The sequence below is a fragment of the Acipenser ruthenus genome, chromosome 32, assembly GCF_902713425.1.
Source record: "Acipenser ruthenus chromosome 32, fAciRut3.2 maternal haplotype, whole genome shotgun sequence".
Classification (NCBI taxonomy): Eukaryota; Metazoa; Chordata; class Actinopteri; order Acipenseriformes; family Acipenseridae; genus Acipenser; species Acipenser ruthenus.
In genome coordinates this window covers 5197270-5220622 of record NC_081220.1, presented here as the reverse complement: position 1 = coordinate 5220622, position 23353 = coordinate 5197270, and the positions used below count along the sequence as shown (strand labels likewise).

At 39.6% G+C, this 23353-nt stretch overlaps 2 long non-coding RNA genes and 6 other non-coding genes across 8 annotated transcripts; 3 read left to right on the top strand and 5 right to left on the bottom strand.

Annotated features, from left to right (window-relative positions):
* Positions 1-700: 700 nt before the first annotated feature.
* On the bottom strand, positions 701-773 carry trnak-cuu (transfer RNA lysine (anticodon CUU)). Its single transcript has one exon. It is a non-coding gene; the product is annotated as a tRNA-Lys (tRNA).
* A 414-nt stretch (positions 774-1187) lies between these two features.
* trnan-guu (transfer RNA asparagine (anticodon GUU)) lies at positions 1188-1261 on the top strand. Its single transcript has one exon. It is a non-coding gene; the product is annotated as a tRNA-Asn (tRNA).
* Positions 1262-1396: 135 nt separating this feature from the next.
* trnaf-gaa (transfer RNA phenylalanine (anticodon GAA)) lies at positions 1397-1469 on the bottom strand. The gene has a single exon. It is a non-coding gene; the product is annotated as a tRNA-Phe (tRNA).
* A 4079-nt stretch (positions 1470-5548) lies between these two features.
* On the bottom strand, positions 5549-5621 carry trnak-cuu (transfer RNA lysine (anticodon CUU)). The gene has a single exon. It is a non-coding gene; the product is annotated as a tRNA-Lys (tRNA).
* Positions 5622-6243: 622 nt separating this feature from the next.
* trnaf-gaa (transfer RNA phenylalanine (anticodon GAA)) lies at positions 6244-6316 on the bottom strand. Its single transcript has one exon. It is a non-coding gene; the product is annotated as a tRNA-Phe (tRNA).
* A 1529-nt stretch (positions 6317-7845) lies between these two features.
* Positions 7846-7918, bottom strand: trnaf-gaa (transfer RNA phenylalanine (anticodon GAA)). Its single transcript has one exon. It is a non-coding gene; the product is annotated as a tRNA-Phe (tRNA).
* A 10539-nt stretch (positions 7919-18457) lies between these two features.
* Positions 18458-20080, top strand: LOC131703051 (uncharacterized). Its single transcript, XR_009309671.1, has 4 exons — positions 18458-18619; positions 18957-19025; positions 19230-19259; positions 20001-20080. It is a non-coding gene; the product is annotated as an uncharacterized LOC131703051 (long non-coding RNA).
* An 852-nt stretch (positions 20081-20932) lies between these two features.
* Positions 20933-23353, top strand: LOC117965217 (uncharacterized). The gene is made up of 3 exons (XR_004661329.2): positions 20933-20971; positions 21587-21640; positions 22633-23353. It is a non-coding gene; the product is annotated as an uncharacterized LOC117965217 (long non-coding RNA).

The following is a 23353-nucleotide window of genomic DNA, read 5'->3' as shown; positions in this document are numbered from 1 at the left end:
TAAAACAATCAAGTTAAATACATGTTTGGCCACAAAATATTTTTCAGTGACTTCATCAAGTAGTCTGTTTATAACAAAAATTGCAATCTGTGTTAGGAACACTATTTTAGTCTGATTTAAAATGGAAATTAAAATGGTATTGAGTGCTGACAAGAGTTTGTTATTAGCTGTTGATTTCCTTAAAACAATCTTTTATAGTAAAATGAACACATTTATTCCTTTTAAAAATAAGTAAAAGTGAACTGTTAGAAGTGGGATTTCAACCCACGCCTCCATTCAGGGACCAGAACACACAATTCTTTGGAAAGACAATGTCCTTGAGTTTGGCGTCTTAGACCAACCGGCCATTCTGACAAGCTACGTTTGTTATTGTAGAAAACCGCATTATTTATTTCAGCACACACTAGGGTTCTCGTATCAAGGCCCGATTGGTTTTATTACGCACATACCAACTGATGCTCCATGAATGATGTTAAGACAATTCTAAAAAAAAAGAAACGGATTGAAGCCAACCCAAAATAGTAAGATTATTTATTTCAATATCGTTATAGCTATAAACGATGCATGCTTTTTACAATAGCAATTGCTATTTGAGAATGACCAATAAGTAATTTTGTTGCAATACTGTATACAATGTGAACAGAATCAGACTTTGCTCCGTTGTCTCGAAGAAACATCTTCAATTTGTATTTAAAAAGGACGCCCAACGTGGGGCTCGAACCCACGACCCTGAGATTAAGAGTCTCATGCTCTACCGACTGAGCTAGCCGGGCTGACTTTTCGAGGTTCCTTTCACTGTAACCAACTGAGCTATTAATTTGTCATCTTATTTGAGAAGATAGTGAATGACAGAACCAAAGATTCCAAATATAATCCACTGAACTGTAGCTTTATTATCATAATGAAAACAGATTACACATGACCACAGTTCTGTATCAAAATTAAGTCGTAAGTATATGGTTTCCATTGCAGCTATTTACACACACTGCTCTGTTGTCTCCCAGGGTGTTATCTAACAAAACGACATAAGCTGTGCTGCCATAATTAATTAGATAGACTTTCCTGCCCCGTGTTGCTTTCTTCTTAGATGTGATCTCAGGTTCTGATGAGTTCTGCTCCCTCGATCACGTTCTGCAGCATCTCGCCTTGCTCATCACTCCCGTATGCTTTGGCTGCTTAACAGGTTGGTCTCTGTGGCGCAATCGGTTAGCGCGTTCGGCTGTTAACCGAAAGGTTGGTGGTTCAAGCCCACCCAGGGACGATGTTTTTTGCATTTCTTAATCACATTAGAAAATGGCACTCTGATACGCTGTTATTTCATCCAATTACGCTGAAGAATAAATGTGTTCTGTTTTTTTAGTTCAAAATAATACAAAACCAATATAGTCTTGTTGTTTGCCGAAACCCGGGATCGAACCAGGGACCTTTAGATCTTCAGTCTAACGCTCTCCCAACTGAGCTATTTCGGCGTGACGAGACTGATGTTTCGAGATAGCATTCTTTTTGGCAATCCAGTAAAAATGTAATGAAAAACGTTCAACAGCTCTGCAACACCATAATAGAATCCGATGCCTTTACAAATGCTTTTCGAAACTGTTAAGTTTTCTCCCAAATGCGGTTCTCAACAATTTTTTTTTTTTGTATTCCTTCCAGAGTAAGTCCAAAAGGCAAACACTGGAACTGGTTGCCTGAAAGTGCCGCGCTTGAACTGCCTCAAAAAACGCTTAGCTCTAAAACGTGTACATAGAAAGTCTATTAACATCTTTAACACAATCATCTGTATTCCAATAGCGGTTAATCCACAGGGTGATCAATAAAGTGACTGCTGGCTTTGTTTAAATATTAACGAGATGTTTTCAGGATTCACGCGTATTCTGAACAAGCACAATAGAATATGGTAGTGAAAGGACAAGCAAATAACAGGTTTATTGGCTCTGGTCTTGTATCGTCACCCTGACTACTGTCCGCAAGAAAGTGGCATTAATAAAAACGTCATTATGCAAAGTTCCCAATGCGCAAATACGCAGCATATTTAAACTTCTTCACAATCTTAAACCTTCCCAAATGAATTTAAAATACTTACTGAAAGGTTACGCACATTTTCACTATCTCATGCAAGGAAGTGTTAATATGACTTTATTACCCAACTGTGTCATTGAAGACTGGTCAACAGTAATTTCGGATTCACTTTAGTTTCTTGTGCTGTATCAAATGAAACATAAAAATGAATCGCAATACAATAAATATCTGTTTGATCGCTATACAATCAATATGTTGTATAGGCTAAATTGTATAAATAAATGTCCGGAAACAGTCAAATTCAAACACGATAAAAAATGAAATAGTGCGGAATAAAAAGAAAGGAGGCTTTGACCTCGACGTGATTTGAACACGCAACCTTCTGATCTGGAGTCAGACGCGCTGCCGTTGCGCCACGGAGTCCAGCTGTAATGGCAGCTTATTATGCAATGCTAGAGTGTACAGCAAGCATGCCAAACACATGGTAATGCCGACGCTGATACTAGGAAAACACGGGGTATCACCAGGGTCATGGGAAACAGCCGACTCAATACTTGTTCGTAGCCAGCAGGGCTATGAAGTTGTGGGAAGTGTGTTTGATTCTCAGCTTTAAAAGTAAAGAAAACATAAAACAATACGATTTGCTTTTAGAAATTTCATTATTTGAAACGTGGGCATAAACACAGTTGTATTGGCTGGGAATCATATGCCTGTGTTTATTTATTTATTTTCTGCACGTATTAATTAGTATTGTGTGAATATTTTATTTAGATCGTGTGTGAACATTTTATTTAGATCGTTTTTTTTCTTTTCATAATTTTCATAATTTTCTGTTTGCTTTGCACTGTGTTTTTGCTGTGTTGATTATTATTTGTCTGTTTTGTTTGGTGCACGGGTGAAACGGAGTTCGTAATTAAAGTATTTTTTTATTTTGTTTATCACAAGCAGTGAGCACACGGACCTCAGGTCCCGCCCCAAACAATTGCTGGTACCTGTACACACCTGGAATTAGAAGGGCTTTGAGGTATAAAAAGGGTGAGGAACTAAGAGACTGGGAGCATGGAACTAGGAGATACCGGAATAGGAAAGAGAGAGAAGCTGAGGGAAGTAAACGAAAATAAAGAGGACGAGATTAGACAGCGAGTGGTTGGGGTTTTTTTTGTGCACGGACAGTGTCAGTTTTGTTTTGTTATTTTTTCTCGTAGACTCACTCTGGGAGGACTGCGGAATTTGGCGATTGAAGACATTTGAAAAGAGGTACTGACAAGAACCTTTGCGTTCGTGGTTTATGTCAGGAAATCAGGATCTCTCCTGAGGACTTCAGCTGAAGCGCAGCACCCTATGAACAGGCGTCTGGACAGGAGCCTAAGAGGAGGTCTGGACCAGAGAGTGGATGACGTATGGTTAAGTGAGCAAATACACATTAAAATGCATCTAATGCTCAAAAATAAAACAATAATTCAAATAAACAAACTGTGCAAAAAAGGAAAACCAATCCAATTAAAATTCAAAAATCATAAGTGATAACACTGAATAAAATAATAATCAACACATTCGTCACCCGTGACATTACCACCACTGCGATCTTGAAAATGTTTGTATGCCACAGAATTTAAGATCTGAAACGGAATGTTTGGCATCTACAAAATGTCTAGCTAGTGGTGGATGAATATATTTTCTCCTAATTGAACTTTTATGTTCGCTCATTAATGCGCAATTGTAACTGTCTAGTAGTTTTACCATCATATTGCAAATGGCTAGGACAAGAAATCACATTAATGACATGAGCTGAAGCACAATCACTTGTAAGATACTGTACTCTTTTTTTTTGTATGGCTTGTGCATTTTCTTAGTTTTAAATGTATTATCACAGGCGGTACACTTACGATTTGGAAAAAATCCAGTAGATTTGTCCAGTACACCTAGATCTCTCGAACATCTAAACGAGTCAGCCCTTAATAAAGACCGTCCGTGTTCATTTCGGCGTTTCTGACATTGTCTATACACAACAGCTCTTATGTAATCCTATTGGTATCGAATCGATCGCAATTAATGTGTTCCATGTTTCCAGTCAGTTTGATAGTTTTAATACTGTATTACATTCTGAATATGAATAGAGCTGAATTATTAATTGTTGATAATACTTAGAATACCAGATACATATTTAGCATTAAAAAGCAATACATGTGATTTATTTAAACAGTCGTTCATTATTTTGTGTATCAGCGGCCACACAAAGCTGAGCGCAGTGCGGTATACTGTAATGATGCTCCAGTCAGTCTGTCCGGACTGCACCTGAACCATCTTAAAAACACGAAGCCCCTAATAAGCTAATTTGTAAAAGTAAGTAAAGAATTGCGCTAATATAACGAAGCTAAATTTGAACTCCTAGCTGGAGCAACGAGAGAGGGCGAGAGGGCGGGGCAGAGGAGGAGGGGGAGACGCTGCTAGGCAGCCGGCTCGTGAACATTCCGCTCAGCTGAGGAGAGACCGTTAGGATTTAAAAATGCGAACGTTCCGAGCGGCGTTAGGCGCTTCGTTAAATTAACACACCGTTGCTGGCATTTGAATATAACCATATTTTAAATACTCAAATAGGACTGTATTAAAAAATATATATGTTTTTCAAAGTAATATGTTATTTGGAATATTAAAACAATCAAATTAAATAACACATGTTTGGACACCAATATATTGTTCTTCCTCATAACGTGTAGTTGGAGAATGCCGAAGTCGATCATCCTAGCATGTTAAACGAGGGCATTTCTCCTGTAAGCTGCGTCTAGTAATAGATGGTTTATACTGTTCTCAATGGTCCACATCCCAGCCTGAGACCACGATCCAGTGGTCGACGGAGATGTTTTTCAAAGTAATATGTTATTTGGAATTTTAAAACAATCAAGTTAAATAACATGTTTGGACACAAAATATTTTTCATTGACGTTAACAATTAGTCTGTTTACAACAAAAATGCAATCTGTGTTAGGAACACTATTTTAGTCCGATTTAAAATGGAAATTAAAATGGTATTGAGTGCTGAAATTTATTATTTTTAAAAATAAGTAAACGTCAACTATCAGAAGCGGGATTTGAACCCACGCCTCCATTCAGAGAACAGGACACACAATTCTTTAGAACGACAGAGTCCTTGAGTCTGGCGCCTTAGACCACTCGGCCATTGTGACAAGCTGCGTTTGTTAATGTAGAAAACCGCATTATTTATTTCAGCACACACTAGGGGGTCGTATCAAGGCCCGATTGGGTTTATTACGCACATACCAACTGATGCTCCATGAATGATGCTAAGACAATTCTAAAAAAAAGAAACGGATTGAAGTCAACCCAAAAAAGTAAGATTATTTATTTCAATTTCGTTATAGCTATAAACGATGCATGCTTTTTACAATAGCAATTGCTATTTGACAATGACCAATAAGTAATTTTGTTGCAATACTGTATACAATGTGAACAGAATCAGACTTTGCTCCGTTGTCTCGAAGAAACATCTTCAATTTGTATTTAAAAAGGACGCCCAACGTGGGGCTCGAACCCACGACCCTGAGATTAAGAGTCTCATGCTCTACCGACTGAGCTAGCCGGGCTGTCTTTTCGAGGTGTCTTTAACTGTAACCAACTGAGCTTTTAATTTGTCATCTTATTTGAGAAAAAAGTGAATGACAGAACCAAAGATTCCAAATATAATCCACTGAACTGTAGTTTTCTTATCATAATGAAAACAGATTACACATGACCACAGTTCTGTATCAAAATTAAGTCGTAAGTATATGGTTTCCATTGTAGCTATTTACACACACTGCTCTGTTGTCTCCCAGGGTGTTATCTAACAAAACGACATATGCTGTGCTTCCATAATCGATTACATAGACTTTCCTGCCCCGTGTTGCTTTCTTCTTAGATGTGATCTCAGGTTCTGATGAGTTCTGCTCCCCCGATCACGTTCTGCAGCATCTCGCCTTGCTCATCACTCCCGTATGCTTTGGCTGCTTAACAAGTTGGTCTCTGTGGCGCAATCGGTTAGCGCGTTCGGCTGTTAACCGAAAGGTTGGTGGTTCAAGCCACCCAGGGACGATGTTTTTTGCATTTCTTAATAACATTAGAAAATGGCACTCTGATACGCTGTTATTTCATCCAATTACGCTGAACAATGAATGTGCTCTGTTTTTTTAGTTCAAAATAATACAAAACCAATATCGTTTTGTTGTTTGCCGAAACCCGGGATCGAACCAGGGACCTTTAGATCTTCAGTCTAACGCTCTCCCAACTGAGCTATTTCGGCGTGACGAGACTGATGTTTCGAGATAGCATTCTTTTTGGCAATCCAGTAAACCTGTAATGAAAAACGTTCAACAGCTCGGCAACACCATAATAGAATCCGTTGCCTTTACAAATGCTTTTCGAAACTGTTAAGTTTTCTCCCAAATGCGGTTCTCTTTTTTTTTTTTTTTTTTTGTATTCCTTCCAGATTAAGTCCAAAAGGCAAACACTGGAACTGGTTGCCTGAAAGTGCCGCGCTTGAACTGCCTCAAGAAACGCTTAGCTCTAAAACGTGTACATAGAAAGTCTATTAACATCTTTAACACAATCATCTGTATTCCAATAGCGGTTAATCCACAGGGTGATCAATAAAGTGACTGCTGGCTTTGTTTAAATATTAACGAGATGTTTTCAGGATTCACGCGTATTCTGAACAAGCACAATAGAATATGGTAGTGAAAGGACAAGCAAATAACAGGTTTATTGGCTCTGGTCTTGTATCATCACCCTGACTACTGTCCGTAAGAAAGTGGCATTAATAAAAACGTCATTATGCAAAGTTCCCAATGCGCAAATGCGCAGCATATTTAAACTTCTTCACAATCTTAAACCTTCCCAAATGAATTTAAAATACTTACTGAAAGGTTACACACATTTTAACTATCTCATGCAAGGAAGTGTTAATATGACTTTATTACCCAACTGTGTCAATGAAGACTGGTCAACAGTAATTTCGGATTCACTTTAGTTTATTGTGCTGTATCAAATGAAACATAAAAATAATCGCAATATAAAAAATATCTGTTTGATCGCTATACAACCAATATGTTGTATAGGCTAAATTGGATAAATAAATGTCCGGAAACAGTCAAATTCAAACACGTTAAAAAATGAAATAGTGCGGAATAAAAACAAAGGCGGCTTTGACCTCGACGTGATTTGAACACTCAACCTTCTGATCTGGAGTCAGACGCGCCAAACACATGGTAATGCCGACGCTGATACTAGGAAAACACGGGGTATCACCAGGGTCATGGGAAACAGCCCTCAATACTTGTTCGTAGCCAGCAGGGCTATGAAGTTGTCGGAAGTGTGTTTGATTCTCAGCTTTAAAAGTAAAGAAAACATAAAACAATACGATTTGCTTTTAGAAATTTCATTATTTGAAACGTGGGCATAAACACAGTTGTATTGGCTGGGAATCATATGCCTGTGTTTATTTATTTATTTTCTGCACGTATTAATTAGTATTGTGTGAATATTTTATTTAGATCGTTTTTTTTCTTTTCATAATTTTCTGTTTGCTTTGCACTGTGTTTTTGCTGTGTTGATTATTATTTGTCTGTTCTGTTTGGTGCACGGGTGAAACGGAGTTCGTAATTAAAGTATTTTTTGTTTTGTTTATCAGAAGCACTGTGCACACGGACCTCAGGTCCCGCCCCAAACAATTGCAGGTACCTGTACACACCTGGAATTAGAAGGGCTTTGAGGTATAAAAAGGGTGAGGAACTAAGAGACTGGGAGCATGGAACTAGGAGATACCTAGTTGTTTGCCGAAACCCGGGATCGAACCAGGGACCTTTAGATCTTCAGTCTAACGCTCTCCCAGCTGAGCAATTTCGGCTTGTCAAGCCTCCTTTTTCGAGATAACATTCTTTTTTAGAATAGTTGTAATATAATTACGTACATTTCTAAACAATCCGTTAGTAACATAATATCAACGCGCTATAATTTATTTCAGCTCTTATGAGACAAGTATCTTTGTGCATTATATCATCCTTGATTACAATATGTAATATTAATTAATTGCTTCAGTTAATATTTAAAAAAACTACTTTGCTAACAGAAGAAAAACAAGCTAGCAGAGGATGGTTTCGATCCATCGACCTCTGGGTTATGGGCACAGCACGCTTCCGCTGCGCCACTCTGCTACAGCTGCCTCAGGACTGAATTACCAAGCAGCAGAAAAAAAATCTGAACATCATTTTAACCAGTCACACGGCAGTGGCCGGGCCGAACCATGAAAACGTTGCAAATCAGAGATGATCCGTTTTCTTTTCTCCCAAATATGTTATGACTTTGATCACAGGCAGTTTTATCCCCCAGTTTCGGCGGCCAATTCCAATATTCTGTCTCTCGAAAGCATCTTAAATCGTGGAAAGCGCTCTTTGTTTAAAATTACACTGAAGACTTATTTTGTTCGACCAGGCTTACAATTAGATATTTTCTTGTTTTGAAGTAGATTTTGTGAAGCGCATATCGGGCGCTATAGAATATATATATGATCAATTAATTAATTAATTGATTGATTGATTGATTGATTGACTGTTAGCCTGCGTTCGGTCTGGCAGGTTTAATTCTTCAAAAGACAACGCCGAAGGGTCTGATAAATGACATTGTAATTATTTGAGATGATGCATGTAGACAATAATGTGAAAATGGTTGTTTTCGAATTTGTATCATTTAATTTCATTTTTCTTTTTAAATGTAGAGCTGTTTTATATTTATTAATGTATTATTATTAGGCTTGTAGTATTAATATTATTCATAATGTTCATTATTAACGTCGGTATTGTCGGTATTAAACACAGACAGATATGGGGTTCAGTCCAAACAGAGCGCCGAACTCAGCGAGGTCCAGCAGGGGACAGTAACTTCACACGGGGCCATTTCATCAACCATCACCTCACAAACACTAACAAGCAAATCATTATTATTCTCCATTTTTAAAAGTCGCTCAGCGCTCTCCTGTAGCAGAGCGTTAAGTCATTTAAATTCAGCTCCGTGTGCTTTCTGAGCGGCTCACTTACTTAACGCGCCTGAATGCATCGCATTGAACACAGCGCTGAAAGAGCCAACATGGCGAACTCTGACATCCAGTTTCATAACCGCCTCGACAGGGAGGCCAGCCAATCAGACTCACATGCTGGGGATGGAGTGTTTCTACAGCCAATCAGACTCACATGCTGGGGATAGAGTGTTTCTACAGCCAATCAGACTCACATGCTGGGGATAGAGTGTTTCTACAGCCAATAATACGCGATGACTCCAACCAGACCCGCCTTCTGCTGGTGATGCTTTCATTTCAGTCCAGGAAATAGAGAGGTTTGTTTTGTTCATGTGTGGAGAGGTGGCTGCAGTCAGTGATGATTTTACAACACGCTGTCTCCTGCTGTTTAAAGTATTTAGGCTGGGATTAAATGTTTTCTAATAATTAGTGATTTTTGTGTTTGTTTATTACCTGCACGGAGTTCCGTGAAAAGGAAAGCATCCCTTTTCTGTGTTGAATTTCACACACAGAGCGGAGCGCGTCAGTCGCAGCTACAGACAAGTCGAGCTTTTCAATGAGATGATTTACTGAGAAACAAACGCGTTGAAGCTCCAGCAGAGCTCTGCGCGATTCTGAAAGACCAAAGTAAAGTTACTCCTTGCAAAGCCTGTTGTTTGTGTTCTTTCTTTATCACACCAGAAGAAGTGATGAATATATTTGAATGGGAAGGCTACAGTAAAAAATAAATATTACTAAATACAAACCGCAGGCGGTGTTTCTGATTGAAAAGAGGATTCCGCTAGACCAGTGTGAAACTCAAACCAGTGAAGATGGACGCGTCAGCGTGTCCGTGTCGCTCTTTCAAGACGAGCTCGCCTCTACCATCGAGCACGCAGTGAAAGCGGCTCTACACACCGTCTTGTGCGCGATTACTAAAGCTGTCGGCAGCAAATTCACTGAATTCAGAGTGGAAATGGAACAAAAAGGAGAAAGAGAATGAAAGTCTGAAGCTGAGATTGGAAATATCAGAGAGCGAGCTGAAAGCTTTGCGAGGGTGTATAAACGCTACACATGCAGACATTAAACAACCTTTAATATTTCAAGGTAAGATTGATGTTATTGTGTGTTATTGCTTGGTCAATCAAACACCTTAAACTACCTTCATTGGAAAGATTTTGGTTAGAATTTCTCTTAAGACAATGTGAATAAAGGGGCGGCAGCAGCACCCTGCCTGCACCAACCTGGTGTAAGATTTTGGACCCGAGTGGTTCCACAAGTTCAATTAAGGGTTGAAGTTGGAGGAAGTAAATACAACACAGTAAGGTGTCAACTGAATTGTATCATTTTATTGAGTCTCTAGATTGAGTCTCTAAATAAAGTACTTTGTTCAGCTGATGGTAAGCAGAATTAGGAAACGATCGCTCATATTGCTTATAAACATTTACTAATCCAGGTTATTATTTAAGAGCAGAGATGAGTTTGCACGGGATACATACAATAGGGAGAGCCACACCATTACAAATGTATTTTAATACTACAAGGGATGTTATTGGATTTATATCTACAGGTCATGTGACGTTGCTCAAGTAAGCTTCCAGTGTTGTTGCTAATGATTATTACACATGTGGAGTTTGTACAAAAAACATATTGCTGCACTTTAAAAAGTTTGAGTTGTGTAAATCACCTGTTTAAATGAAACTGCTTTGAGAATAAGCAGGCTATCCTGCTGTAGTCGCTTGTCTGCTCAACTTACATCCTGCATTGACCATTTCCTTCAAAACCATTCTCAATACTGTATCAGGTAACAAAAAGACATTCCTCAGACACTTTGCTAAGACTGCAAGTCTCCTGGCTTGGTTTCTAAGCATGTTTGCAGTAGAGAAATGGATGTTTGCATTAGAACAATGCAAAGGCAGAACGGCGGTCATGATGGTGATTGACAGGGAGGTAGAAGTGGATGCAATGCTCCAGTGTGAGGCTACAGGAGGTGAGAAAGCCCAGCAGCACTGAGTCTTGTTTTGTACAGGACGTAGAATAAAAAGATGTTCATATGAAAATGCCTTTTCCTTCACTTTGTTCATAGGAACACAAACACAGCGTTAACCAATAATTGCAATGTAGAATAACAGGAATGGTATCAATGCCATCATGTACCTAAACCACCAAACTATTATACCGGCTCACCCCTATACGAAATAACTGAGGAACAGTAACTTTAAATCCCTGATCAAAGCAACTAACAAACCTAGCTGGTAAGTAAGAAATCTAATTGTATACAGTTTTGTTTCCCACAGATCCCAAAGAGAGCCACGCTATCCCTGAATCTGAAGCACAGGAAGGGCCAAAGATAGAAGCAGGAGTGCTGTGCAAGTTTAATGCAGGTTACAGAGCTGGCATGTGTTAAAGATGAAGAGGTCCCTCAACAGGAATGTGTTCCTATTAAAGAGGAATTCATAGAGCAGGAATGTGTCCCCATCGCAGAGGAACTTCCTCATGAAAATCATGTCTGTACACTTGAGGAGAACAACAAGCTGGGATCCAACCTGTGTGATGACTCTCCATCTGAATGTGAACTGGGATTTAGAGGTAATCTTACAAAACAAGCAGCATTGAGCTGCCTATTCATCCTGCAGAAACTGGTACTGAACACCAGCAGTGTGCTTGAGATTCATATTTTAACCAAGGGGAGCTGCCCAACCACTATGTCAACAAGGACATCACTGTGCTTGCTTCTGAGGCACCTGTTAGATGTGCAGCCGCTGCCACGCCTCTTTAGAATGTTGTGAGATCAGCGGTGTCCAATCACGCTCCTGGAGGCCATTCCACTCCACATTGAACAGGTTCAGTTATATAAAGTGATACTCCTGTGTCTGGATGGACACCCCTGTGTTAGATCTTTGCCTTTCCTCATTCCTGGTAGGCTGTTTGCAGTTCTGCTCCCACAGCTTTACAGAGCTGCAGGGATCACATGTCCCATCACTGGGTGATGCCAAATCCAGTCGGGTTGCTCAGCGTCACCAGAAGAAACATTTCAGTAGAGAATTTCTGTGGAGAATGTATGCAGCAGGATCACCAACATGAGTCTTATTTTATTTCTTACACTTTATGCAAATACAATATCATTTTTAAACGCTCATCTCACTGCAACTATCCCGAGGACTGTAATGTTTGCTCGCAATGCCACATTTCACTTTTGTGTGTCTCACAGTAAGCATTGCTGTGTTATTATTGTCACAGTACAGTAAATATGTGTGTGGAGGTGTTCTGTACAGCAGACCAGCTCAACAGATAATTTCTATATTAATTATGAATTATCAAAAAACAAATTAAATATTAGATACATTGCAGTACTATCAAAATGCAGGTACTAAATAGGATTTTTCATGATGCTCTGTTGGCTCGATTTAAAATATTCCATTTTAAACATTAAAAAAAGCATGTTTTTTCATTTTCCACTTGGCTGACATGTTGACATCATTTTTGCTGTGACTGAAACTTGCGGGACACTAACTGGTGAATGAATCCACCTCATCTCAAGCAACCAATCACTGAACTGCTCATTCACTTGTGTTCAGAACAGTGCATGTGGAAGAATGCTGTACAATAACCTTTGTCTCTCTTCTCTTTCTTTCTTTAGCTTCTAAAGTAGATGAAGGAGAACACGACTCCACTCTATCACCCCAGTGCAAAAACGCTTCTAGAGGCAAACCACAGTGTAAGAAACACAGAGAAACAACAAGAAGAATATGTGAAGACATTGAGAACTCACTCAGTTACAATTCCTTCTTTACAAGACAGACACCCACTTACTGTGGAGAGTACAGAGAGGGCACATTCTGTATGTTTTAACAATTCTGAAACCCAGGGCAACTTGAAGACCTTACCTCATACTATTAAAGGTGGGAAGAGTTCCTGTCAATTAGATGTTCCTAAAACTCACAACGGAAATCCCACAGGAGGGACTCCGTGTTCCTGGGCTGATTGTGGGAAGAGTTTCAATCATATATCACTGCTTAAAAGGCACCAGCGCATTCACACAGGAGAGAAACGTTATCACTGTGCTGTTTGTGGGAAGAGATTCAGTCAGTTAGGAAACCGCACAAGACACCATAACATTCACACATATGTGTAATCCTATCCCTGCACTTAGTGTGAAGAAGTTAAGTCAGTTGCAGGCTCTTACAGGACTTGAGAACATTCTCAGAAATGCAGACACTTGGGGACACCTAAACAACAGGAGTGCATTCGACTAAATACAGAAATATTAACTGAAAACAAAAGAATAAACTTGCTTGATAAATAGGGTCACCCCTAATCACAATCTGTTCAGATCAAAAACTCACCAAAATCTGTGTTCATCATGTTGTTGAGCATTCTGATTGTGTTACATCACATTAGTAATATATTAAATAGATTGTTATTATGAGTGCAAGTTTCTCTTTTTTTTCCTCCTGCATTGCTCAGCCTCTTGCAGTGTGTTGTGTGGAATCTTCCCTGATACCATGGTGAATCTGCGGTACCTCAAGACGCAGCACAGTATACCACAGTTATCATGCGGGCAGCTTGAAGTGGAAAATCAATACTGTTTCCAGCAGGGTGTGCCAGAGACCTTTTAGCACTTTAATGGGCTGCATACCATTGCTTCTTAACAAGGTGATTTCTGCTCCTGATGTGTTGAATACTCCCCTCTCTCTCTGGGGGACTCTATTAAACAAACAGGCACAAGGTATTTAGAAATCACAGCTTTATTACATCAGCTTAGATTCTCTCGTGTACCAGTTCTCTGTGCATGGAAACAACATTTTCATGAGCCATCTGTGAAAACAGCACAAGAACTTTACACATGGCTAATTTATATGGCAACCCCTACCTTTCCCCTTCATTTACATGACGTCTGATGAAAGCCAGGTTTTCTCAAGTAAAGTAAACTGAGCGAATGGGAACCCGAAAAAGCATTTTGCGCAAGATATTTTTATTAAGCAATTCCAGTGGTTTGCAGAAGTATTCACCCCCCTACAAAGTTTTCACATTTTGTTGGCACCTGAGCGTACTCCACGACGCTTTCAAATTAGACTTTACATGTAGAATCTACACAAACTACTCCACATTGATAAAGTTAAAGGTCACAAAATTAGTGAAATAGTTTTAGCCTGTATGTACTCAAAGTGGTTTAACTTGTAGATAATTACATTCAGGCATATAAAGACTTTCAAGCTGCAACTCACATAGTGAACCAACAAAGCAACCATGAAGACCAAGGAGCTTTTGATACAAGTCAGGGATAAAGTGGTAGAGAGGCACAGAGAAGGGTACAAGAACATTTCAAAGGCTCTGATTATCCCTCTCAGCACAGTGAAGGCCATCATTAAGAAGTGGAAGATGCATCATACCACCCAGACACTACCCAGATCAGGTCGCCCTCCCAAACTGAGCAGCTGGACAAGCAGGAAACTGGTTCGGGATGTCACTGAAGCCACCAATGACCTTGAGAGATCTGCAAAGTTCTGTGTCTAAGGTGGGAGTCAGCATTCACACATCAACAATAAGCCAGTCCCTACACAAAGCTGGCCTGTATGGATGGGTGGCAAGAAAGAAGCCATTACTCAAAAAGCAATTGAACTACTGGTGACACATTTGTTTTTTATATTTCCATATTTCAGCACATGCATCAGTGATGTGATATCCATCAAAGTTCCTTTGAAATGCACAATCAGGTGTTCAGTGGGAGCAGTGGTCACGCTTCATTTGAAGTGCTGCTTGTTTAGTCTAGTAACTGTTAGCAACGAGCTCATTAAAACTATCAAACATTGTTCATTGTGTTCTTAATGGTTGGTTAATTAAAAAGTAACCTATTTATGTACTAATAATGTCATATTATTGGAATTGGGAGAGGTTTGTTTAAAGGAATTATTGAAGCTAGTACTGTAGTAATGTTTAGCAATGAGATCAAGTTTAGTTTTATTACCGTATACTCACTAGGAATTGACGCATGCGCTTATACTTGAGTATGTGCTGTTTTCTGTGCAGGTGCAGTTACTCCTTTGGTTTCATATAGAAGCTTATGCACCTGCATTTGAGTGTAATGCAAGGTGTGGAGGCTCACATGTTCATATATTGCATTACAAGTTAAACACCATATTTATTCTTTCTCTTTGAATTCCAAATGTTGTAAGACGGATAAGGGTGTCTGCTAAGAAATAAATAAATAATAATCTTTTTAGCTTGTAATAATATAATAATAATATCATTATTTTTATATAGCACCTTTCATAGTGGACCACCATCTCACAGTACTTTACAGAGGTAGGCTGTGAACTGTGCATTATATGCAGAGTCACTTACAATAGGGCATTGATTTAATAATATAAGAAAAGTTATGAACAAAATCAGGGAATTTAATGCGTCAATACTTTTCTAGTAGCTGACTGATCCCTGGCTTTCATCTAGTTGGCTTTTAAAGACATCCTAATGACTCTGCAGCAGCACCATTCTAGTGACCCATTTCAAACACTCCCAACTCTGTGAGAAGTGTCTCCTCTAATCCTTCTTTGTTCCAGGCTAAATAGATTCAGTTCTCTTGTCTGTTGATTGTCTGTTAACTCCACTGCAAGGGATGTTGCCCAGTCGGAGGAGCACGTCAACCCGAGCCCTTTTTGACTCTGGGTGTAATAATAAATGTGTCAATTAGCAGACGCTGTTATCCAAAGCAACTACACAGACTAGGGAATGAACTATACACCAACAATTTCTGCTGCAGAGTCACTTCCAATAGGACCTCGGTTTTACATCTCATCCGAAGGACGGAGAACAAGGAGGTTAAGTAACTTACTGTGAGAAGATGTGTCTCCTAACCTCTGTCCTAAGTCTGTCTCCACTCAGTTTATAACTGTGTACTCTAGTCCTGGTCTCTCTGCTGTGCTTAAAAGAGTGACTACAGTTAACTCCAACTTTTTAAAAGCTTTTTAGTCTCCTCTAGTCTTTTTTTGTTCCAGACTGAATTGATTTAGTTCCCTCAACTGTTCTCTCAGCATATTTAGGATTGGTTGAGTGTACAAGGAAAACAACTGACTCTGGAGAGGAGTTACCAATCAATGCCAGCACACTGGAGATCCAGAATTCAGAACACAGAACCAGGGAGGACATTCGGCCCATCAGTGCAGCAGCTGATTGATCTCAAACCTGTTAAGTCGGGTCTTAAAGGATCCCAGCCCTAACAACATGACTTGGTAACCCATTCCATCCCCTCACCACACTCTGTGAGAAGGTATCTCCTACCCTCCGTCCTATAGCTATCCACACTTAATTTCCAACAGTGCCCTCTCACCCTGGTGTCAGTGCTATGCTTGAGGTATTAGTTTGGGTTAACTTTGTCAACACCTTTCAAGTTTTTAAAGACTTCAGTCAAGTCCGCCTAATTGTTCTGTGTTCAAGCTAAACAAATTCAGTACCCTCTTCACAGCTCGTTCCTTTAAGCCCCGGGATTAGTCTTCACCTTTATGATTGCATCCCTGTTGCTGGTAGAAATGAGTCTATCACAACACCAAGGTCTTTCTCTCACACCCACTGTGTATTTCAATCCTACTTTTTTCCTTCTAAAAAGAGACTTGGTAATACATTTGTGAAATGTTTCAATACGACACATGCACTCCACACTGTACAGCAGCTGATTGATTTGCTAATGAAAGAAGCAGCTCAACCACAACACCTGGTATAATGAACATGTTTGTGAGCCAGGTGTTTGCAGTACTGTGCTGTAGATATGAAATTCCAGAGAAGGCTTCATTTTGCATGACTGATAACTAATCATTCTATTGCCTTTAATACTGTATATGGGGCCACCTGTCTGCACCTGCTGATCCCAGCACTGATCCTGCTCTGTGTTAAGAGAACAATGAAGATCACTGACACTGTGTCAATAGATTTGGATCATAGGGTATAGAGGAAATAGTTTTCAAGTGAAGTATGGAAATTTGGAAGAGGAGGGCATCACACAGTATCACAGTGTAGAGAAAGAAAGGGTCCTTGATGAGGGTTTAGTGGTGAAGGAGTGCATTTGCCTGGGAGAGGGTATAAAACAGAGCAGGGTGGAGGGACCAGAGCAGCTGAAGAGTGGAAAAGCAGCATCAGCACCTTGTCAAGATGAAAGCCTGGACTACAAGAGCCATTCTCCTCTCGGTCCTGACAGCATGTCTTCTGTCAGGGGCTGGTAAGACTGCCTTTCTCCTGAGTAACATGGGGAGGGAGGGAGGGATTTCATTGATTGCCATCAACCTAAAATAAATGGGGGAAGAGATGGCATTGACTGACTTTCATCAGAATAACAGAAGGGTAGGGAGATAGCAGACAGTCTTCCATGGGATAACATAGTGGAGAAGGCAGGCTTTTCCTCAATGCTGCATCATTGAATAATCAACTTACCATAAGAATATCCTTCTTTGTTCTTAATTTGTACATTGCCATTTAAAAGAATGATTCCACCCCCTCCATTTCCTCTGTGTGCAGATGCAAGGAGCCTCCTTGAGGACTCTGAAGAGCTGGGAGATGATGGTTACCAGGCCAGCAAGAGAGAACTGGGTAAGATCCATTCTTCCAGAACTCAATCCTATATTCTCAACACAGAGGTTTGTCTACTTGTCTTGGGGATTGATTTGATGAGTCTGTACTCCACTAGAATAAGACACAGCATTTAAAGAACTTGAAAACTCCCATGTGTTGCATCAACCACCTCCCACCATGGGGACCCCTTATTAAGAGGCTGCTTCAGACCAGAAGGATTCCCTGGTACTGTAAAATGCAGCTGTGGCTTATCCACGTGAATAGCCAAATCAACTCGTCGTTTCTTATCATTTATAAGAACTTATTAGAAATGAAACAGTCATAAACAGTAAATATTTAAATATATTGGGGGGGGGGGGAAACAAATCAAGGTTTGCATTTGAAATTTCCCTTCGAGTCGATCTTGCCTCCTGCTCATCTCTTCTATAAAGCATTGCAGGGTGTGAATAAAATACACTGAGATTTTAAAATGTTCATTCAGTTTGATTTACCTTTTTCACAAAATATACATATCCTTGAAACATATAGACCTGCTCTTTCATTTATTGTGCTAATATTCAAACCACTTTTTATACAGCAGATTTAATATAATAATTTATTTAAGAGATATTAAAAATGCAAACTGTTTACTGCAAGTTGATTTATTACAATTCTTTGCCTTATATAATATGTGGCACTTTAAAGTGGTTTATTTATATAATATTAATTCAACTATTCTACACTGTTGCAGTTATTAACAAAAGTGCAGAATTTTATGACCATAATTACATGTTTTCAATACAGATACAAAAATCTTAATACAATTTTAAAAAATCCCAGTTTTCCTAATCGGTCTGTTTGCATTCTCCATTCCATGCTGTCATTCCTTTCATAGCACTGGATACAACACAGGACTGCTCTCATTAAAAATGTAACCACAGCCTGTGTTTACAGATCTCAGCAACACTTTGGAAGACTCAGAGGAGCAGGAAGGAGCACTGGAGAACAAGAGAGCACTGGGTAAGGAAAGAAAGAAAGAAAGAAAGAAAGAAAGAAAGAAAGAAAGAAAGAAAGAAAGTTTCTTATTTGCAGGATTTAAGTTAAGCAATGACAAAAAAGCACAGTCCTGGACAGACCACACATTTGTTTAGAAACTTAACCTGACTAATCATCGCTTATCATGCATAACATCAAGGGCTACTGTATATCCAGAAATCTCCTGGTTAAACCTCACAGCTCTGCATTGCAATGTAATGGGGAACTCTCTGCCTCCCTGTGTTGAGTGTCCTATGAAGCTGTTCACTGCAGTCGAGGGAATCCTTCATTGCTTCATGAAGCTCTCTTCTCCCTGTTCCAGAGGCAGAGGATTCAGGTGACAGTGATGCTGAACTGGACAGTGATGGACTCAAAGGAGAGCGGGAGTTGGGTGAGTCCTTTGAAAAGCACGTCTGGGTAGTGTGTGGGTACAAGGTTAAACCTTGTGAATTACAGATGATAGACTTAAGGCCAAACCCCAGTGAATCTGAGCATATTTAGCTGCTGTTTCTCTACTGGCACTAACACAAAGTGCCCAGATCTGTTTCCTAATGTACGTCTAACTGTATAAACCTATTTCTGTTTTACCTGATAGGAGACAATATGATGGAGAAAAGAGCTGACAGTGAGTACAGAAAGCCTGTAGCTTCTTCGGTTGAGTGTCTGTCTGTCTGTCTGTCTGTCACACTGATGCGGAAGAGGAAAACACAAAGCTTGAGGGATATACACTTTGAAAATATTTCACCTGTTTGCATTTAACATGTGCATTTAAATGTGTTGATGCAGCACCTTTAATAAGACGTATTGTATTAATTGATCACCTTAAATGTCAGTAAGAAGGATCGCCCAACTGAGATATAATAACTTGACTAAAAGGTTGTCCTGTTCCCTTACCTTTTTATCAATCAATATTTATTTTATATAGCACCTTTCATAGTTCACCACAGTTGTTTTGTGCATAAGTCTGTGTGATTCTTTTCATATGTAATGCAGACTGAAATATCTTTCTGTTAGTAAGTGCCATCACCATCTAGTGCATAGCAGTGAATTGAAAGCAGAAGGAAGCGTGATCCAGTCACTGGCTCTTCTATAAAGACACTTTGACTGATCCAGCCTACATTATGTACATATATCTAAGACAGGCAACTAGAACTGAAGAGCAGCTCCTGAACTCAGGTGAAAACATTGTAACACACACTCTAACAAAATGAAATCTGAAGCTCCTTACTGTTCAGCAATCTTCTTTAATGTACATTGAAATCCTAATCCAAATTTGGAGAGTTCCTCAACATGGTCTGTGTTTAAATAGAAGGGATGCAACCTACTGTTTGTTTAATGATCTTCACGTGCTTTCTGTCTCCTGAAGTGGATTCTGAAGTGGTCCTGACACAGTCCATGGTAGTGAAGAAGGATGCCCTGTCCAAAAGATACTACAGAAGTAAGTGTGTGTCTCTCTGGAGCTGGCTCCTGGTTTGGGTGAACTGCATGGATTGTAGACTGAAGGTCAATTGATTGAAGACATTGAGAAACACTTCAGTATTACAACATATTCTACCATGGAGTGGTTTCATAGTTTTGGACAGACTGGAGGAAACACTTTGAAATGTGCCCCTTGGTGTCTTCATTAAGCCTGTAACAGCTATCAAAATCAACTGATATTCTCAGAGGAACAGAAAACATTCCAGTAAATGGAACTCAAACATGAATATAAAGTGAACTATTAAATCCAATAACCACTGTTTCTGTTTTTCTTTTTCTTTGGAACAGCTTACTGTTGTAAGTATTTTATTTTATTATGGTACATTAATATGTAGAAATGAATTGTATATATATATTTAAATTGTATTTAATGGTGTATGTTTATTTCATTTCCAGATTATAGCATCTGTGCTCGTGGTAAGTGTGAATCTGATATTTTAATAAAAATGTGACTGTACACTACAATACAATACACATGTACTGTGCGCGTCACAAGAAATGAATACATGTTAACAATGGGGCCTCCTACAGCTGATGTTGAGAATATGGAATGGGGTATTATTGTATAATAGTATGAATTAGCTGCTCTTAATATGAAATGCCATCTTTATTTAATACATACTCACATAGTGAGGTGTTCTGTATCCTGTGGGAGGGGATATAAAGAAGGAGCCCTGTCTTTGGATTTTGCCAATAATAGAAATGTACAAATAGAGAGACACTCCTTTGAATTATATAGCTCTCTAATACACTACTGAGGCCCCATTCTTGTACAAAGCAGCCACTGCAGTGACTTCAAATGGATTTAACTCAATATATCACTTGTATCTTTCACAGTAAGGTACAGATGCTACTATGGTAAGTAAATGGATTCTACTTTATTTTATGCAGCAATCAGTGGGTTTTATTTATTATTTTCAATCAGGGCATGAATTGTTTATCAGTGTAGCTTTGCTGAGAGGCTTCGGTGACACAGTGACTAGAGTGCAGAGCTGCAGTGTGGAAGGTAGTGGGTTTGAGCAGTTTAGTGGTTAGTGCTGGGCTGTAGTATAGGAGTTAATGGGTTTGATAGCTCAGTCTTTAGAGAAAGTGGGGCCCTGCAGAGTGGAAGGCAATGTGCATGCTTGTGGATCTGAGTATTACTTTTTTATTCATTAGTCTTTTAGCAGTCGCTTTTCTCCAAAGTGCCTTCGAGACTAGGGGGTGTACTATGCATCAACAACTGCTGCTGCAGTCACTTACAATAGGACTCCAGTTTTACGTTTTGACTTGCTCAGGGTCACACACAGTGAGTGAGTGGCTGAGCCGGGATGTGAACCTCCTGATAACAAGCCCTTTTCATTAACCACTGGGCCACTGTCCCTGGGTAGCTCAGGGGGTTGAGTTCTGGGCTACAGTGTGGAAGGCAGTGGGTTTAAGAAGCTCTGTGTTAAAAATAGACTGTTCCTAATTATCTTTTCTTTTTTTGTGTAGCTCATCACTATCACTACTATTTCTACTACCGTCATGGGTACCGCTGCGCTCGCTGTGAGTATGCCTTATTATTTCTGTATACATTGGTTGTGGGATATATTAGAACAATTTGAAATAGAAAACCAAGTGTCATTCCATAACAGTTTAGAACATGAGGTCGACCAGGTCAAATATGGATGGAACTCCAAGAGAGACACAGAATTGTTGGAATAAGTTTTATAACAGATGCCATCCATCATAATCCTTCAACTGGAAATATCAAGATGAGTTTATGATTCATCTTTCTACAGCATTGTCTCAAACTATTGATCGATTTGAGGCCATTCGTAACTTATTGGAAAGAGGAAAGTCTAACCTGTCTCCTGCAATCAAGAAATGTATACTTAAACTTATTACATGTGTGTGATCTCATGCTGGAGTAACCAACTCCACAAATAATCCCAGGAGATCTGATGAATGGGATTGCTGCTGTTTTATGGTGTGTGTACAGTAGTTCTCTGTGGGAGGTCATTATGTCAGGGTTGGCTTTGAGTTGAGAAGAAGGGTCCACTGACCTCAATCTCCTGTGGAACTTTTGTCATTTCAGTGAAACAAAATATAAAAGCAGGGGACAAAACAGAGGAGCTTTGATCTAGGATTGCTCTGAATAAAACCTCAGAAGCATGTTTGGCATTTGAACTAGTATAGAGGGTTTCCGTGTTTTTTATTGATAGGATTGTATTGAGAGGTTGTGGTGGCTCCACAGTTTAGCAGTTGATTCCATACCCTTTGGGATTGTGAAATTGCATGCTGAATTACACAAAGCTTATTTTTCAAATTTGTAATTCAAAGGAGTGCAATACAAAGAGTGTGGAGGATGCTATCTACACATGGGAGGGAGTTCAATTCTGCAGCTCAGTGTGACACTGATTGTCTATATTATTAGACAATGCTGACCATTACCACCCCACAATCTCATTACCTAGCTGTGCAATGCTCTGTAGGGTATGGATCAGAACAATAGCTTTTCTGCCCAGGTTGCTGATAATGTCTTCAATTGGTTTCAGACCGGCGTACCTACCGCTGCAGGCGATGCCAGCACTACTGAGCTGCAGCAGCACCCAGGGATCACAGTGCTGGAGTTTACCTGACAGCAGACCTGCAAGCAAAGCTTAAACACACCAGCAACCTTCTTTTATAGCATCACTGTAACCTTTCTGTTCTGGTCCCTCTCCCCACACACAGCTACAGACCCATACTTATTTCTATCAGGCCATTCACAGCTTGTTTAAAACAGCTGCTCCCTGTTGTGCATTTGGTCAATCTCTTCAAGGATATATAATAGAGACAACATTATTTTTCTATTGGGTGATTCCCTGCCTCTCATGAAGCAGGTCTTTACATTGTATGGAATGGTGTCCTTATTTAACATGTAGTCTCAGATTCTCAGTGAGATCACATGCTCACACATGTTTGAATAGAAATACAACTCCACATGGGCACATATACAAAGCGTTACTTGGAGAGCCTGCTTGATTGATTTGCCCCAGCTCATAATCACTGCACCGAGTCAGGTTTGACCAGTAGACTCCTTTCTTCTCCCAGCTCCTCACAGCCACCCTGTGATGTCACAAGTGACCCGTGACAGACCTTGTTCACAGACTGACAAAAACATTGTGTTTATGTAGAGATTATCTTCATCTCTCACTTATTTTAAAATCTCTTTATTTGCATTCATGACAACAAATGCTCCAACTGTTGACCAGTATAAATGCTGTCCTGCCAAAA